The 18,216-nt window shown below is 36.7% G+C and overlaps 1 protein-coding gene and 1 pseudogene across 3 annotated transcripts in view; both read left to right on the plus strand.

Annotated features, from left to right (window-relative positions):
• The window catches only part of Med13l (mediator complex subunit 13L), a 290,519-nt gene that overhangs the window by 176,921 nt on the left and 95,382 nt on the right, over window positions 1-18,216 (plus strand). The gene's annotated exons all lie outside the window — the stretch shown is intronic.
• LOC147822015 (U2 spliceosomal RNA) lies at window positions 14,111-14,241 on the plus strand (annotated as a pseudogene).

The raw sequence follows: 18,216 nt of genomic DNA on the forward strand, positions 1-18,216 counted from the left end.
TGACTGTAAAAAGTTAAAATTGAGAAAAGTTAAACTATTTATGGCTTTAAAAATAACAGTAATTGGTCTAGGTGTGGTGGTTCACCCTTGTAATCCTAGTTCTTGGGAGGTGAAGGCAGGAGGATCATCATGATTTCAAGGCCAGCCTGGGTTACATAGTAAGTTCAAGGCCAGTCTGAACTATATAGGGAGCCCCTATCTCAAACAAAACAACAGTAATTCCACCATATGTTAACATGACCTTTTTTTTTTTTTTAAACTAAAATGACTATTTTTTAGAATATTTGAAGTGTGGCACCATTTTTGCACCCTTTAAATGTTTGGAAGGGAATAGCTCTATTGTGTATAGAACTACACTGTACAGTGTACTAAGAGAAGTTCAGAGTGAAAAAAATAAACAATGTTTTAATCTTATTCTGGAATAGTTTTGAGCCACCACTTGCTTTTAGTGGAGTTTGCCATTTTTATACTTAGAAATTATGTTTATAGAGCTGTGGTTTCTCTGATGTTACTCATAGGCAAGGTACAGACAGTAAACATCTTTGTAAGGCCTGTGGCCTCTGTCATGTTAGTCATTTGACTTTGTACTGCAGAGGCAGCTGTGGACAATGCATAACCAAATGGGATAGATTGTTTCAATAAAGTTGTGCTTCTAAGAAGTCAATGGCAGGATGGAGTTGACTGTGGGACTATAGTTTGCTGCCATTTGCTCACAAGAGGAGAGTTGGTGTCTAGACAGGTCAATCAGCTGAAAGCCACCTATAGAGGAAACTGAATTTGGATCCAGTCCTCTTTAGATTTATAACTGCTATATTTCTCAGTTGTCATGCTACAGTTACTAGTAAGGCTCATGATCATAAATTTAGTGTAGGAATATTGATTATAAATTGTGAAAATAATTTATCTCATTACCACATAATATAGGAACTACCTTTATAATCTCCCTGGTTGACCAAAAAATGGTTGAGTGTTTAGACTTTATTATTGTAAATAACACCAGAATATTTTATTTATTTTATTAATTTACTAAAATGTATATACCTGAAAATGTTTTTCTTTAAACAGTCTAAGAAAAAACTTTATCCTGTTTATCTTATTATTTAGAGTGGGAAGTACCTAGGGTGTAAAATTTAAAGAGCCACACAGTGATATGTCTTAGTCACTTTCATTGTTGCTGGGACATGATACCCAACACTCACAGCTTAAAGAAGATATTTAATTCCCTTTTGTCCATGGTTGGCTGGCTCCAGGGCAGAAGCAGCATAGGGGGAGGGGCTGTCACAGAGGAAAGCTGCTCAACTCTTGGCAGCTGAGAGACCCAGAGGAAAGGCCCAGGACATGGGGAGGGAGATATGCCCTTCCAGTTCCCAAAACCAGGCCACCCATAGCACCCCATAATCTAATCAACTTCCACAAGCCCACCTATTCAATGCATGACATATAATCCATAAAATGGTGAAAACGGGGCCTGCCATACCAGCGCCCCCCAGCACAGAGGAGCACAGCCCCACCCAGTGCGGAGGAGGTGAGCCTCCTGGGTGCCAGCCCCCCCCCCCCGTCAAAATGGTAAGCCATGTAAACAACTCTCAAAAACAGACTTCCAGATCACCTATAGGAACCCCAAATGGAAACGAGATAGAACAATCTGATACTCAACCACTTGAACTCCCTGAACTGGCAACAAAAGAGGATCTGGGAAAAAACAAAATAAAAAATAATTTCTCAGGTAACAAGCAGAGATTGTGCCCATAGTGCAAGACATGATTAATAAATCTAGAGAGGATACAGATAAAAAAAATAGGGGATCTGAGGAACATGATGGAATCCCAACATAGGAAAAAAATGGAATCCATAAAACAGATGCAAACAAATTTCCAGGAGATTAAAAACTCCATTGAAGGGGCGGGGATTTAGCTCAGTGGTTCTGCTGCCTGCCTCATAAGTGCAAGGACTGGAGTTTGATCCCTGGTATGAAAACAAAAAAACCCCTTTGCTTTGGCTGGGGATTTAGCTCAGTGGTTCTGCTGCCTGCCTTTGCAAGTGGAAGGACCTGAGTTTGATCCCTGGTACCAAAAAAAAAAACTCCATTGAAAGTTTACACAGGAGAATGAGCCAATGTGAGGACAGAATTTCAGATATAGAAGATAAGATTGCAATTAGTGACCAGGAAAAGAAAAATTTCTTTCTTCCTTTCTTTCTTTTTTTTAAACTGGGGATTGCACTTGGGACCTTGTGCTTGCAAGGCAGGCGGTGGCACCACTGAGCTAAATCCCTGGCTGAAAAATTTCTTTAAAATGGCAAGGGGCCACAAGAAATCAATCCAGCAGCTACTAGATGATGCAAAAAAGAATAACATTAGACTGATCAGAGTCAATGAAGAAACAGGAGAGAGTGCAGATGACATAAAAAACCTGTTCACAGAAGTAATGGCAGAAAACTTCCCAAGCAGGGGAAAAGAACTCAACATACAGATAAGTGAGGTATATAGGACTCCAACTATCCTTGATCAAAAAAAAAATCTACACATAGGCATGTAATAGTTAAGATTCCAGGAACCCAACAGAAGAACAAAATTCTACAAGTAGTTAGAGAAAAGGAACAAATCACATACAAAGGAAAGCCCATCAGAATCACAGCAGACTTCTCAGTGCAAACCCTCAAGGAAAGAAGAGCTTGGAGTAACATATTTCAAGCCCTAAAGGAAAACAGCCTCCAACCCAGATTGATGTACCCTACAAAACTACCTTTCAAAACTGATGGGGAAATAAGATACTTTCATGACAAAGAGCACTTTAGGAACTTCATGAATACCAAACCAGCACTGCAAAAAATTTTAGACAATATCCTAGTAAAAGACAACGAGGATCACAACCACAGGAAGCCCAGCAGGATTAATCCATCGGGCATGACAAAAAATTAAATGCAAAGGGGGAGAATCCAATGAAAAGAAAAAGTCATGACAATGATAAGTGAATACATATCAGTTATTACCATCAATGTTAATGGTCTCAATTCACCAATCAAAAGAAATAGACTGGTAGAATGGGTCAAGAAGCAAGATCCAACAATATGCTGCATACAAGAAACATATTTAATTCAAAAAGAAACTCATAGACTGGAAGTTAAGTGGTGGAAAACAATACTCCATGTGACAGGAACCCGAAAAAAAGGAGTAGCTGTCCTCTTTGCAGATCAAGTAGATTTCAAACCAACACTGATTAAGAGAGTCAAAGAAGGACACTACATCTTTGTAAAGGGAACAATCCAAGAGGAAGAGATGGCAATCATAAATATATATGCACCAAACACTAGTGCACCCAACTATATAAAACAAATACTAATGGACATGAAAAATCATATAAGCACTAATACAGTACTAGTGGGGGACCTCAATACCCCACTGTCACAAATAGATAGATCTACTAGACAAATAACAAAATACTAGACCTTAATCAAACTCTTGAACAAATGAACTTAACAGATGTCGACAGAGTGTTCCACCCCACAAAATCAGAATACACATTCTTTTCAGCTGCACACGGGTTGTTCTCCAAAATAGACCACATGCTCGCTCATAGAACATGTTTCAGTAAGTGCAAAGGAATTGAAGTTATCCCCTGTATGTTGTCAGACCATAGTGCGATGAAATTGGAGATCAGTAGCAAACCACAAGAATTTAATAAACACATAGAAATTGAACAACACACTTCTGAATAACCAGTGAGTCACAGAGGAAATTAAAGAAGAAATCAGACAGTTCCTACAATTAAATGACAATGGCAGTACAACATATCAGAATCTATGGGACACAATGAAAGCAGTCTTATGAGGGAAATTCATAGCAGTGAATACTCATATTAGGAAAACAGAGTGAACCCAATTAAACAGCCTGATGCTGAACCTCGAGCTTCTAGAAAAAGAAGAGCAGGACAAACCCAAAGGTTATACAAGGGGGGAAATTATAAAGATCAGAGCAGAAATCAATGCAATGGAGAAGACTAAGAGAATACAAAAAAAATCAATGAAGCCAAGAGTTAGTTCTTCGAAAGAATAAACAAAATTGACAAACCCTTAGCCAACCTTACCAAAAAAAAGAAAGAAAAGGCCCAAATCCATGCAATTAGGAATGAAAAGGATGAAATTACAGTGGACCCAGCAGAAATCCAGAGCATCATCAATGCCTACTTTGAGAACCTATATGCCAATAAGGTGGAAAACACAGAAGAAATGGATAGATTTCCTAGATACATATGAATTACCAAAGTTGAATGAAGAAGACCTAAAAATTCTAAACGACTCAATATCAATCAATGAAATTGAAAATGTGATTGAAAACTTACCAACTAAGAAAAGCTCAAGTCCTGATGCCTTCACTGCTGAATTCTACAAGATATTTAGAGAGGAACTACTGCCACTATTGTTTAAACTCTTCAGTGAAATTGAAAGGGAAGCAATACTCCCGAATTCATTCCTGGAAGTAACCATCACCTTGATCCCCAAAGCAGAGAAAGACCTAACCGAAAAAGAGAACTATAGGCCAGTCTCACTGATGAACATAGATGCAAAAATCCTTAATAAGATACTGGCAAATGGAATGTAGAAGATCATCAAAAAGATCATACACCCTGACCAAGTGGGATTCATCCCACGGATGCAGGGATGGTTGAACATATGCAAATCAATAAATGTAATACACTATATCAATAGAGCTAAGGACAAAAACCATATGATCATCTCAATAGATGCAGAAAAAGCATTTGACAATATTCAAAACACATTTATGATAAAAACCCTACAAAAAATTGGAATAGACCATCTCTACCTCAATCTGATAAAAGCCATCTATGAAAGACCAACAGCCAATATCATACTAAACAGTAAAAAACTGAAATCCTTCACACTAAAATCAGGAACAAGACAAGGATGTCCACTATCACCACTCCTATTCAATACAGTTTTGGAAACATTAGCCACAACAATTAGACAAGAGAAAGAAATAAAAGGAATAAAAATAGGAAATGAAGAAGTCAAATTGCCATTATTTGCAGATGACATGATACTCTATATAGAAGACCCCAAGAAAGCCACCAAAAGTCTTCTACACTTAATAACCAAATTCAGTAGAGTGGCTGGATACAAGGTCAACACACAAAAATCAGTAGCTTTCCTCTGCATGAACAACAGACTCACTGAGAGGGAAATAGGGCAAACAATTCCTTTCACAATAGCATCCAAAAACCTGAAATACCTAGGAATCAACCTAACAAAAGAAATCAAAGACCTCTTCTCTGAAAACTATAGCACTCTGAAAAGAGAGATTGAAGATGATATCAGAAAATGGAAAGATATCCCTTGCTCCTAGTTACGAAGAATCAACATAGTGAAAATGGCCATACTTCCAAAACTGCTATATAGATGGAATGCAGTCTCAATTGAAATTCCAGCAGCATACTTCATGCACCTTGAGAAAATCCAAGAAAATCCAAAAATTCATTTGGAACAAGAAGAGAGACCCAGGATAGCAAAAGCAATTCTAGGCAAGAGAGACATGGTAGGGAGTATCACAATCCCCAATTTCAAACTATACTACAAAGCTACTTGTGATAAAAACAGCATGGTACTGGCAAAGAAACAGACCTGAGGACCAGTGGAACAGATTAGAAGATGCAGAAACAACTCCAGACACATTCAGCCATCTTATCTTCGATAAAGGAGCCAAACACCCTCACTGGAGGAAAGATAGCCTCTTTAATAAATGGTGCTGGAAAAACTGGGTTTCAACTTGCCAAAGATGAAAACTAGACCTATATCTCTTTTTTTTTGTTGTTAAATTCTTTTATTGGTACATTGTAGGTATACAACACAATTACATTTCTCATTGGGAATTATACCTTTATATAATGCATGTTGGTTCTTACTTTTTCCCATTCCTAGCCCTCCCTTCACCCCCTCCACCCTTCCCTATTTGCAAAGACTTTATTTCCATTTTTTCCATTTCTCATCATTTTTTCTTTCCCTTCTTTCTTTTCCCCTGCCCCTCCCACTACCCCTACCCCTTTGGACCTTTTCTTCCTATTTTGCATTATCGATTATTCATTCTGATCATTGGTACATTTTAGGTATACAATATAATGACATTCATCGTTGGAAATTTGCACCTTTACATAATCTCTCTTGGTTCTTATTTTTCACCATTGCCCAGCCCTCCCTTCAATCCCTCCATTCCTCCCTATTTACAAAGATTTTGTTCCTATTTTTCCATTTTCTCATATTAATCCCATTCCCTTCTATCCTTTCCCCTACCCCTCCCACTTCCTTCCCTTTGCCCCTTTTCTTCCTGTTTCACATTACCTATTAAACATTTTAGTCCTTATTTACACTTTCAGTTTCTCACACCAGAGAAACTATTCAGTATTTATACATGTGTGTCCTATTTATTTCACTTAAGAGCATCGCCTCAATGTGCATCCACTTAGCTATAAATGTCTCTAATTTCTCATTTTTTATGGCTGAGTAGTACACCATTTTATAAAAAAACCCCACATTTTCTTTATCCAGTCTCCAGTTGATGGGCATTTGGGCTGTTTCCAAGTTGTAGCTCTCACAAACTGTGCTGCTATGAACATGGGTGCACATATATCACTGTGGTATGATTCTCTTAATTCTTTGGGGAAGATCCCCATCAGTGGAATAGTGGGGTCAAATGGGTCTTATATCTCTTACCATGCACTAAACTAAAATCAAAATGGATTAAAGATCTAAACATTAAAACAGAAACGATGAACCAGCTGGAACAGAGGTTAGTTAGAATTCTTGAAGACATTGGTGTAGGAAAAGATTCTATGAACAAAACCTCAGTTGCCCATCAACTAGCACAAACAATCAACAAGTGGGATCTGTTCCTATTAAAAAGCTTCTGCCAGCAAGAGAAACCACCAACAGTGTGAAGAGAGAACCCACAACGTGGGAAAAAATTTTCACCTGCTGTTCCTCAGACAAAGGTCTACTATCTAAAATCTAAGTGTAAATAAGGACTAAAAGGTATAATAGATAACGTGAAATAGGAAGAAAAGGGGAATGGGAATCTGATGGGCAGGGGGCAGGAAAGAAGGAAATAGAAGCAATATGAGAAAATGTAAAAATGGAAATAAAGTCTTTGTAAATAGGGAGAATGGAGGTGTTAAAGGGAGGGCAGGGGAATGGGAAAATATAAGAACCAAGAGAGATTATGTAAAGGTGCAATTTCCAATAAAAATAAATAAAAATTTAAATGTTGAAAACATCTCTTCTACACTTACTACTCGGCCTTCCATTATTTTCTCCCAGTATTAAACTCTATTTCCAGTTTCTTTTTGTCCCTCTGGAGATTAGTCTGTGTATATGCAAATGTGTAAGTACATAGTTCTCTTTCACACAGATAGTGTATCATATGGCGCACACTCTGTCCATTATTCTATTGACTTATTTTAGAAAAGTGATGAAATGTTGACAGTCAATCTGTGAATGTGTATATTGGACTGTAAACTGTTAGCAAGAAGATAACTTTCTATTTACTCTGAACACTTTTACTTTTTCACCTTGCATTGTTTTTTGGTAGTCTGAGTGTTTTGTTTTGCTTGCTTGCTTACTGAGGATTGAACCTCAGGTACTTTGCTCTAAGCTATGTCTCTAGCCCTTTATTTATTTTAGAATGAGAGGCTTGCTAATTTGCCCAGGCTGGGCTTGAACTTGCAATCTTCCTGTCTTAGTCTTTCATGTGAGTAGCTTCAATAACATTAGTTCAAAAAAAGAAGATGCCAAACCTGAAAGATCTTGCTTTGGCATTTAGTGGATCAGAGTAAATAACTGCACAAAGTCCTGCCAGGGAACTTCAGTATTATTATGAAGATAATTCATAAAGACTTAAAGCAATTAGAAGTAAGACATCATAGAATTACTCTTTGTCCATGAACTAGATGGTAACTAAAGGTGAAAACAGAAGAGTATTTAATGTGGGCTCTATGAAGAGGAAAGTTCCATGCAGCTGAAGTAGTTTTTGAGAAATCTGTATGGTTGGATGGCATGGGATAGAATCATGAAAAGCAGAAACAGAGTACACATACTACCATAGTGTCTCCAGCTCTCTTGACTGACAAAGAAGAAGGTGCATGCTCAGCAGCAGTGGATGATAGCAAGAGTGATCCAGAGAATTACATAGAAATTCTTTTATGTCAGTTTCTGCTGCCTGTGGGCCCAAGGTACACAAAAGACAGTGAATTATTTGCAGGATCAGTATATGACTGATGCCATGAGCTTGTACGAAGAAATGCCTGCAGACAGTCTAGAGGTTCATTTAGAGAGTGTGTCTGAGGTGCTAGTGAATTTTGCTCATAGGCACTGTATTGTCTTATGCTACAGTGATGGAGTATGGAGGTTTGTGTTCAGGTATTGTGAGTGAGTGTGGGCAAAGAGTATGTTCTGTAGGAATCATAGCAGTTAGCATCAATATAGCAAGTTTAGAAACCTGATAAAGTTCTAAGAAATATACTTAGGTTAATTGTGATAACGTTGTTCTACTAATGACTGAAAAGTAGTTATTTGTTAGAATTTGCAAGTTGCTAAGTTCTAAAGCTACAGCTAAGCATGATCTTGAGAGGTAAACATTTTTAAAAGCATGGGGGATTAAAAACTCTTAGAAAAAAAGCCTTCTTTTGAGTGTCCAGTTCAGTCTTGTTAGTTCATAGTAATGCCTAGGTAGAACATTTTGCCAGTTGCTCTTGACTCCTTGCTTCTACAGCTTGTAATAATGCAGCCTGTTTTTTTGTCAGTGCTTTTCATAGTGTCTTATTTTTGTCTTCTGCCAAGGGTTTTAGCATTGACAGTCTGCAGTGTCTCTTGAGGCTAGAGCATATCTCACGCTAATGTGGTAGAAGCACCTGAACTTTATTATGGCATTAAGACACATCTCTTTATGGTGCTCGTCCTGCCAGTATAGCTTCTCTGTATTAACAGTTGGCATCTACCTCCAAAAGGCACTGGCAGAAAGGAAGTCTGTCTCCTGCTGCACACACACAGTCCAGGTTTGGATTTGTACTGAAAGACAATTGAAATGGTAGGATGGAAAACAATAAGGTTAGAAATGTTTGGAAGCACCACTTCACCTTGGAGGGAAAGGCAACTGATATTTGTAAGGTAGGACTAGGATTTGTTGAGATGCACTGTTAAGTGCTTTGCATAAATTATTTCCTCTTTACTCCATACCTGTAGCCCTGTGTTATTTTCTTTGGTTTTATAGCTGAGAAAATAGGGTTCTAGAGAATTGTATTCCATATATGGAGAATGTGTTAGAGGTAAGAATGCATTTTGGCGGGGCGGGGGGCAGGGTACTGTGGATCGAACTTAGGACCTGGTGCTTGCGAGGCAGACGAGGCAGACGTGGTGCCAGTGAGCTAAATTCCAGGCCCATAAGAATGCATTTTAAAGAACTGCAGGTACTTAGTACTTTGTGTCTCATACTCCTCATTTGTGTCTCATACTCCTCACAACAGCCTTGTGAAATTTGTGGTATTTGTATTGATAATCCTAGTTCCAGGTAGGGGAATTGAGATACAGAGGATAAATAACTTGTCCCAGACTACACTGTTATGAAGGGGGAGAATAACCTGATTCTAAGACCTACACCTTAATCTTAGCAAACAGATACTGTCTTCCTCCTGAAATGAGAAACAGAAACTGTAAGGGCTTAATGTTAAGTATTAAGTAATTACAGAAGAGACAAATAAGATTTAATTCACTTGAAAAAAGCTTCTGGGCTAGAAAGTCTAACTGCAAACAATTGAAAAACTATTTGTGGGGCCCAGACACAAAGAGAAGACTGCAGAGATTTCAAGGCTTTGAAGGAGATTCCTAATCATAGTTTCCTTTTTTGAAGGTTGCTTGGACATTAAAGCTCCAAGCATATTTAGGGGGAAGAAAGAGATTCCTAGTCTTGCACATTCTCTCAATAGGCAGTGGGCTGTGCACTTGGCCTGAGGGGCTAAGCTGACGCTAATCTGCCAAGGGCTCCCTTGTGGTGGTCACATGGTCTGTGTCTTCCTGTGGGGCTGTCAAACTGGAAATCTTTAGTGGAGTCAAGTATCTCCAATCAATTTGAATCTTCCCGCAGAGGAACAGAGAACAGGGGTTTGGAGAAGCCAAGCTTTCTATCTGCTTCTGGAAGGTTTCCCTAAATATTCATTGCTTAAGAGTAAATTAAAATATGTGACTTGCTTTGGAGGACAGATAAATTTGTAACATTTAGACAAATCTAGAGTTATGGAGGAAAAAAATTTATTTTTCTTGCTCTTATTCTTTTATAGACTGATTACACGAGTTGTAAGAAAATATTTTTTTAAAACTCAAACATTGAGCATATTTTAGTGTTAAATATTTTAAATTTTAATATTTAATAATGTTTTGTTTAAGGGATATGAATGGGGAGAAAAATGGCAATAGGGAAATACGTATTAGTAATAAATTATGAAAATTTTATTATTTTTTACTGCTTTACATGACCTTGTTGTCAGTTACATAAAGCTGGGAAGAAAACTGCAGTTAACACACTTTAATTTTCTCTATTATAGGACAGATGTTAAGTTGAAAAGAATAATTTTATGCATTCACATCCATTGTTAGGGAGATCAATAATTGAATTAGTACTTACAGAAGGAATGACACATCAATCAATTAGGAAACAAGACAATATCTTAGCCCCAGCAGTGGTATAATTTATGTGTTTAGATGATTTAAAAAATTTAATTACTGACATATTTAGAAAGTGTCTGATAAAACCGTTCAGATCAAGTTGTGAATATGTATTTGTTTATCTTTCTCAGAAATAGATTTTGGGCTTTCAACAATTTTTTCATCCTTTCTTCCTTTCTTCAGCAAATTAAACAAATCTAGAACTCTCAGTTTATTATTTTCACGATATGGAAAATAAATTTGATTCTATTTCACATTGTTTAATTCCCAGTGTTCTTTCTGTTTGGTGAATGCACTGCATAATTGAAAGAAAGAATAGTAATCTGCCAGAGATATAGCTCAGTGGTTCTGCCACCTGCCTTGCAAGTGCAAGGACTAGAGTTTGATCCCTGTTACCGTCCCCCCAAAAAACAAAGAATAGTAACCTAATATCAGCTAATGTAACATGGAGTCCAGTGTGATGCTAACCAGGGAGAATTCTTTTTTTTATGAAAGAACATTAGATAGGGAATGCAGATGGACTTCCCAAGGTCACAGAGGTAGACAAAACAGACTAAAAATCTTTTCTTTCCTTTTTTAGTTAATTTGTTTTCTCCTTAAATTCTTTTATTGGTACATTTTAGGTATACAATACGTTTACATTTATCATTGGGTGCTTGTACCTGTACATGATGCATCTTGGTTCTTATTTTTTCCCCATTACCTGTGCGCCCTTCACCCCCTCCACACTTCCCTATTTACATAGACTTCGTTTCCATTTTTTTTCTTTTCTCATAATTTTTCCTTTCCCTTCTTTCCTTTCCCCTTCCCCTCCCACTACCCCTACCCCTTTGGACCTTTTCCTGTTTCAAAATATCAATTATTCATTATTAATCCTTCTAATCCTTATTTACACTTTCAGTTTCTCACACTAGAGAAACTATTTGGTGTTTACATGTGTGTCCTATTTATTTCACTTAAGAGTATGGCCTCAATATGCATCCATTTAGCTATAAATGCCTCTAGTTTCTCGTTCTTTATGGCTGAGTAGTACTCCATTTTATAAAAAAAACACATCTTCTTTATCCAGTTTCCATTTGATGGGCAACTGGGCTGTTTCCAAGCTTTAGCTATTACAAACTGTGCTGCTGTAAACATGGGTGCACATATATCGCTGTGGTATGATTCTTTTAATTCTTTTGGGAAGATACCCAGTAGGGGAATAGCTGGGTCAAATGGGTACTCTAGTCCTAGTTCTTTGAGGTATCTCCACACTGATTTCCACAGTGGTTGCACCAGTCTACACTCCCACCAACAATGGAGAAGGGCTCCTTTCTTCCCGCCAGCATCTGTTATTGGTTGATTTCTTGATAGCAGCCGTTTTTTCTGGGGTGAGGTGGAATCTCAGTGTTGTTTTCTTCTTCATCTCTCAAATGACCAGTGATGTTGAACATTTTTTCATATATTTATTTGCTGCTTTTACTTCTTTGTCTGAGAATGTCTGTTCATTTCAGATGCCCATTTTTGAATTGGATCTTAGAATTTGGGGGGGGGGTCTAATTTTCTTCAGTCCTTTAAATATTCTAGATAGTAGTCCTTTGTCTGAGGTACAGCTGCTAAAATTTTTTTCCCAGATTATAGGTTGTCTCTTAACTCTGTTGGTGGTTTCTCTTGTAGTGCAGCAGCTTTTTAATAAGATGAGATCCCAGTTGTTGATTCTTTGTGCTAGTTCCTGTGCTGCTGAGGTTTTGTTCATAAAGTCTTTTCCTATGCCAATGTCTTCAAGAGTTTTTTAGTTAATTGTACTTTCTGCTACATTACGTGGTCTGCCATGATTTAAATACTTTTAAGGTTTTTTAAATTAGTTTTTTTTAAAGTATAGAGGTATCACCTGCTATGAAAAATTAGGAAATTTAGAAGGCAATAAGATGAGAAACTGAAGTCATCCTCTTTACCTTCTGCTTCCCCTTGTGCCACTCACAGATATTTACTATGATTGCTCCTAATGTTGTATTTGTATATAAGTAATTTTTCATATAATCTACCATAAAATTAAGCAAAATTAAACACTTTCCATTTTAATTCATATTCCTAGTCATCAAGCATGGACTTTGAATGCTGTTTTTAACAAATGATTCTCATTTGTTTTGTTGCTGGAATTAGAAGGACCATTGAGGTATGGTAACTGCTTTACTATATAAATAAGAGCTTAAGTGATTTGCCTAAAGCCCCATAGTATTTATTTCTGGTAAGTGGTTCCAGTACTTAGATTTCTGTTCCTTCCACTAATGCTGCCTGCCTCTCAGCTCATGTTGTAGACTTAAAAGCAAATCATCTATCATAAACAGGCACGTGTGATACGTATATCGAGGAAGCCTTTCTACAGAATCTAATCCATGAACTAATACCCAGCATACAGCAGATACTTAACTAATTTTTTTTTTTTTTGGTACTGGCAATCGAACTTGGGACCTTGCACTTGCGAGACAGGCAGCAGAACTACTGAGCTAAATCCCTGTTCCCTGCTTAACTAATTTTTGACTGTGCTCTATCATAAAGCCAACAGGAAAAGAGAGTTGTACCAGATCATTTTAAAGGAAACTTCTCCAATAAATTCCTATGATTTTTGTTTCAGGTGTCATCAGAGAACCTGAGAATCAAGATATTTATCTTTAGACTGAAGCAGTTGTGTGCAATAGCAAATCTTGATTCCATTTCCCAGTGGGTCTGAGTCTACTTACATGCCAGGTTGTTTGATGCAGTGTAGTGCCAGGCCTCCTGTAATCCTTTTCCTCTTGTTGCTTGTTCCAATTAAAGGAAAAACTTGTAAATGTGGAAAGTTGCCAAAGGGAGCCAGGATTGGTTAGGCAACATAGTGTGAGTAAAAATCTAATCTCACACATTTCAGGTCACATGATACTTCCGTATGCTACAGTGGACTAGTTTATATGCCCGTAGTCCCTCTTATACCAGGATAGTATGGCTGGAAGTAGATAGTGGGACAAGAAGGGAATTTAAACGATGGTGCTAGTGGTGGTATAGTTTGAGGGGGATAGAGCATAATCTATGTAAAATAGTGTTTACTGGCCCAGACTGGGTATGAATTCATACACCATGTTACATAAAATAGGTAGGATGCCACTTAGCTATGGGTACACCGATATAGGTGAAGTTTATGGGAACATCAAGGTTTTAGAAAATTCGTCTAAAAGTTACTGATTTATTTCATCACTGTTCATCTGAAATGGTGGAGATAATCCTTGGAGCTCACCACTGTAGTTGAAAACAGTGCATAAGGGATTCTCGATAAAGAGTATATCTACAAAGTAACATGCCTGCTTGTACTTCAAATAGCAAGTCAAGAAACTTGCTTAGAAAACCACTTGAGCACATAATAGAAACCAGTGCTATTGCTTCTCGGCCTTTTGGCTAAGATCAAGTGTAGAAACCAGTGCTAGCTTGAGTAACATTAAATCAAATAAGATATGGAAGATGAAAACTTTTACAAGTTAAATTTACTTATATATATGTAAGGCTCATTCCCCCAAACAATTAGAATAATGAATTACTACAATATTGGAGTGCTTTTATTAACCTGATTGATTTGAGCTTGCTGATTAGATTTGCACATTCAAAATGACATGAGAGACTTATGAGTATCATTTTAAACATTAAATATTATTACTAGTTTAGAAAATTAGAAATCACAGAAATATAGTCTTTGTAAATTAGAGTAAAATAAAATCAGCCTTGAGATTTGGTTACCTCCCCCTCCCGCCACCATTCTGTACACTATCATCATTTGCCCAGAAAAGGGACAGTTTACTTAGCTGCTTTGTGTAACTATTTTCTTATTTTTTATTGGCTGATATTTTGATGTTAGCCATTGTGGGACAATTAATGTCAATATATTGATAGTGTAGATGTCTTTTGAATAGATACTCATCTCCCTGAAAGTTCCTGTTTTTATAGTAGGACATTATATTTAGAAAAACAAGTTATCTTTTTGTTCGAATTTGTTAGCATATGGTGAACCAAGCTAAAACATGTTATACTTTAGTGGTGCCTGTTGAATGATTTGGCCTTGTCTGTACCGTAGAAGAGAATGAATTTTAATATCAGTGTTTGTCATCAATTACCTGTTTCTAAATATGACTCTCATTTTACCATATTTATTTAAATTGCTTAAAAAACAAGTCAGCCAATCTTGCCTCTGACTGAACTTAGTTTCTATAAATCTTAAGTAGAAAAAAGTATTCATTATTTAAAAACAATTTCAAATGGAGTTAGTAAATCTTAACTATTTAAAAAACATTGCTTTTTAAATTTTATCGTTTCAAAAACAGTCATCTGAAAATTAAAATATGTCTAATAAAGCGTTGAAAAGTAAAGATGATAATTGAATTACTAGTAATTGTAGTTTCTTTACTTAAACTTTTCTGTTTTATCTGTAAAATGGAGAAAATTGTTACTACTTCATAGAATTATGATGAGGATGAAATGAGTTAATATTTATAAAGTGCTTAGAAGAGTGTTTTTTGTCTGTTAATAAATCAGATAAACCTCTCATTTAATCCTCGGAATAAAACCTCTAGAGATAGACAATAATATTCCTATTGTATGTATGTTAAAAGTAAAGCTCAGAGAGATTATGTAACTTGTATAAGGGCATATAGCTAGAAATGTGGACCTGGAATTTAAATTTTAGGCTGTCACAATCCAAAATGTGTGGTGGGATTATAATTACCTGTCTTATACTAGGTCTTCCCTCAGACATGCCCTCTAGCAGTTACTTTATTCCAGCTGCTAATGTAGTATGTCAAGAGTGAGTGATACTTACGTTCTGTAGAACTGAAGTTCCAGTCAGACATGTGGAAAAATAATCAGACATGATTCCAGTAGGTCAAATGTGGGGTTACTTTATCTGTTTCTGTGGGATTAAAAACTAAAACTGTCTAAAATTTGTGATCGTTTAAAACTGACCCACCAAGTACAAAAACCAGTTAAATGGAGTACAAAGGTTTTATACAGTCAACTGTAGGTGAATGTAACATCTTGTATAAATGAAATAACTTCAGTGAGGAAAGAATTATAATAAATGTTCTGGGAATGTGTATGTTAATATTGGAAAAAACACTAAAATTTATAATTTATCCTGTGTACATTGAGATAAACACCAAATCAATCATCCTTACTTAAAATACATACACAAAGCAGCTGTGGGTGTGGGTGGTGCGTGCCTGTAATACCAACCACTGAGGAGACTGAGGCCAGGGGTCACAAGCTTAAGGCCAGCCTGGGCAACTTAGCAAGACTCAAATAAAAGATTCAGAGGTCTAGGCATGTGGCTCAGTGCTAAGAGTGTCCCTGAGTTAAATTCTTAGTACTAATACCACCACCATAATAACAAATAAACAAAAGCAAAGCATACATAAGAATATGGTTATCTTGGCTGTGCTTTTAAGAAGCTTAAAAAACCTTATTGAAACAATAATTTATTAACATTTTGGTAGCTCCATTAAAAGTACTTGAAAACCAGCAATACTAAAAACAAAACAAAACAAAATCAACACATTTATTGTCATAAATATATCAAAGATGGAGGCTGGTGATACAGTTTAGCAGTAGAGCACTTGCCTAGCATGTGTGAGGCCTGGATTCCATCACCAGCACAACAAAATAAACATATAACAAATAAATACTAAGATGTGTTATGTGTATATATCAGTACCTTGTTGTGAATATATTGTATTGCAAACATAGTAATATAATTTTTAAAAATAAGAACTATGTATTAAATACAATATTCAGAAAATATTAAAAATGAGTAAGGCTAATAGACTCTTTTCCTTGTTCAAGTGATTAATGGGTAAAAATAGCCAATATTTATGTAAGAAAACTCAGTTTCAGTGAATCTTTAAAAAATTTTACAAATTAAATATTTATCTCCCTTGAAAGAAATTCAAAGGAAAACTTGTGTTTTCCAGTCTCTTGTGTAGGATCTCAGTAAGCCACTGGAGGATAAGCGAACAGATGAATTATTGCCTGGTTGTGTGATGTTTTATTTGCTTTTTGTAAAGCTGGTTAAATAAAGAGTAAATAACCTTTGACTGTTTCTTTTCCAACAGCTTCATGTTCTTATAAGACCACATAAATGAAATTAACAACATATTTGTTGAGCACTATGCATTACTTTTCTAAGTGTTGTTCATAAAGTTATTTAATGATAATAATCCTGTTTGATACTAATTACCCTCATTTTAGAAATACAAAGGCTATGTTGCAGAGAGGTCATATAACGTATCCAAATAGCACAGCCACTGGAGTGGTTAGTCTTTGAGCCAGGCAGTATGTCTCCACAGCCTGGCCTCTTGGCCTGCCACTGTACCACAATGTCTCACACCTCTCTGACCTGGACATGGGTGGGGTCCATAGGAACATGTTGAGAGTGGGGTGGGTGGGCCAAGAATGTGGACCAGGCAGCATTTGTCACTAGACTGGGCAATTCATATGCTGGTTGGGGTTGGAGAAACCAAACCAATTGAGAAAATGGGTCAGGATTTGAAGAGTACAGGGAGCTAGCTAGGCAGCGTCTACTAGGAAAGGGATAAAAGGATTGTTCACAGGGGAGAAAGTGTTCCTCCAACAAGTACTGGTTGCAGATATTAGTCTTAATAGAACTGCTCAAGATTTCTTTGCTATTATCTACCCGTTCTACTCCTGATTGTCCAGTTTTATGGCAACTGGCTTATGGATTGTTGTGGGGGAGAGGATGTCCAAGTGAGATAAAGCCTGTGCTTTCTTTGGACCCTTGAGGTTTTCTCAGTCCTTGGAAGGAGGGAGCAGACCCTTGTTATTTACATGGACTGGATCATGACAGTAGTCATGCTGCGTTCTCTTGAATACCTTGGCTGTTGTCTCCAGTTCACTCCCCAGATTACATGCAGAGTTGTCACATTGTGACCCTCGGATTAGGGGGGTGATCCCCACTAGATTTTTTATATCAGAAATATATACTTTTAATGTGGACCACCATGAGTATGTAGAAGGTGATGTTGGTGATAGTGGAAGGTCCTATTTCAGGGAATCTTGATGGTTCTTTGGACAGTACAAACTGAATCCTTAAAATGTAAATAAATGGTTTAAATCCAAAATATTGACCTTCTGGAAAGCACATATGGAAAGTCAGTTCATTTTAAGAGGTGGAATTCAGATCTTTTATTCTTAAAAATAGTTATTCTGAATCTTGGGGCAATAAACCGAGGTAGCAGGAGTGAGAAAGGAAATTTATAATCCAGAGATTCTACTGTTGTTTACCACAAATATTGTCAGTGTTCAGCCTTCTACATTTGGTTTTATGCCAAGGTAGAATTCTTTATCATTTTGGAAATCCTAAACAATATATCAGGAGTATTTGTGTTTGAGAAATGTTAGCATCTGATAAATGATAATCAGCTAATTAGAGCTTAAGGATCATATTATCAATAAATTTTTATTTACTTTGGTATTTATTTT

The sequence above is a fragment of the Heterocephalus glaber genome, unplaced genomic scaffold, assembly GCF_053883595.1.
Source record: "Heterocephalus glaber isolate CG9 unplaced genomic scaffold, H.glaber_assembly_v1.0 deba00001687, whole genome shotgun sequence".
NCBI classification, from domain to species: domain Eukaryota; kingdom Metazoa; phylum Chordata; class Mammalia; order Rodentia; family Bathyergidae; genus Heterocephalus; species Heterocephalus glaber.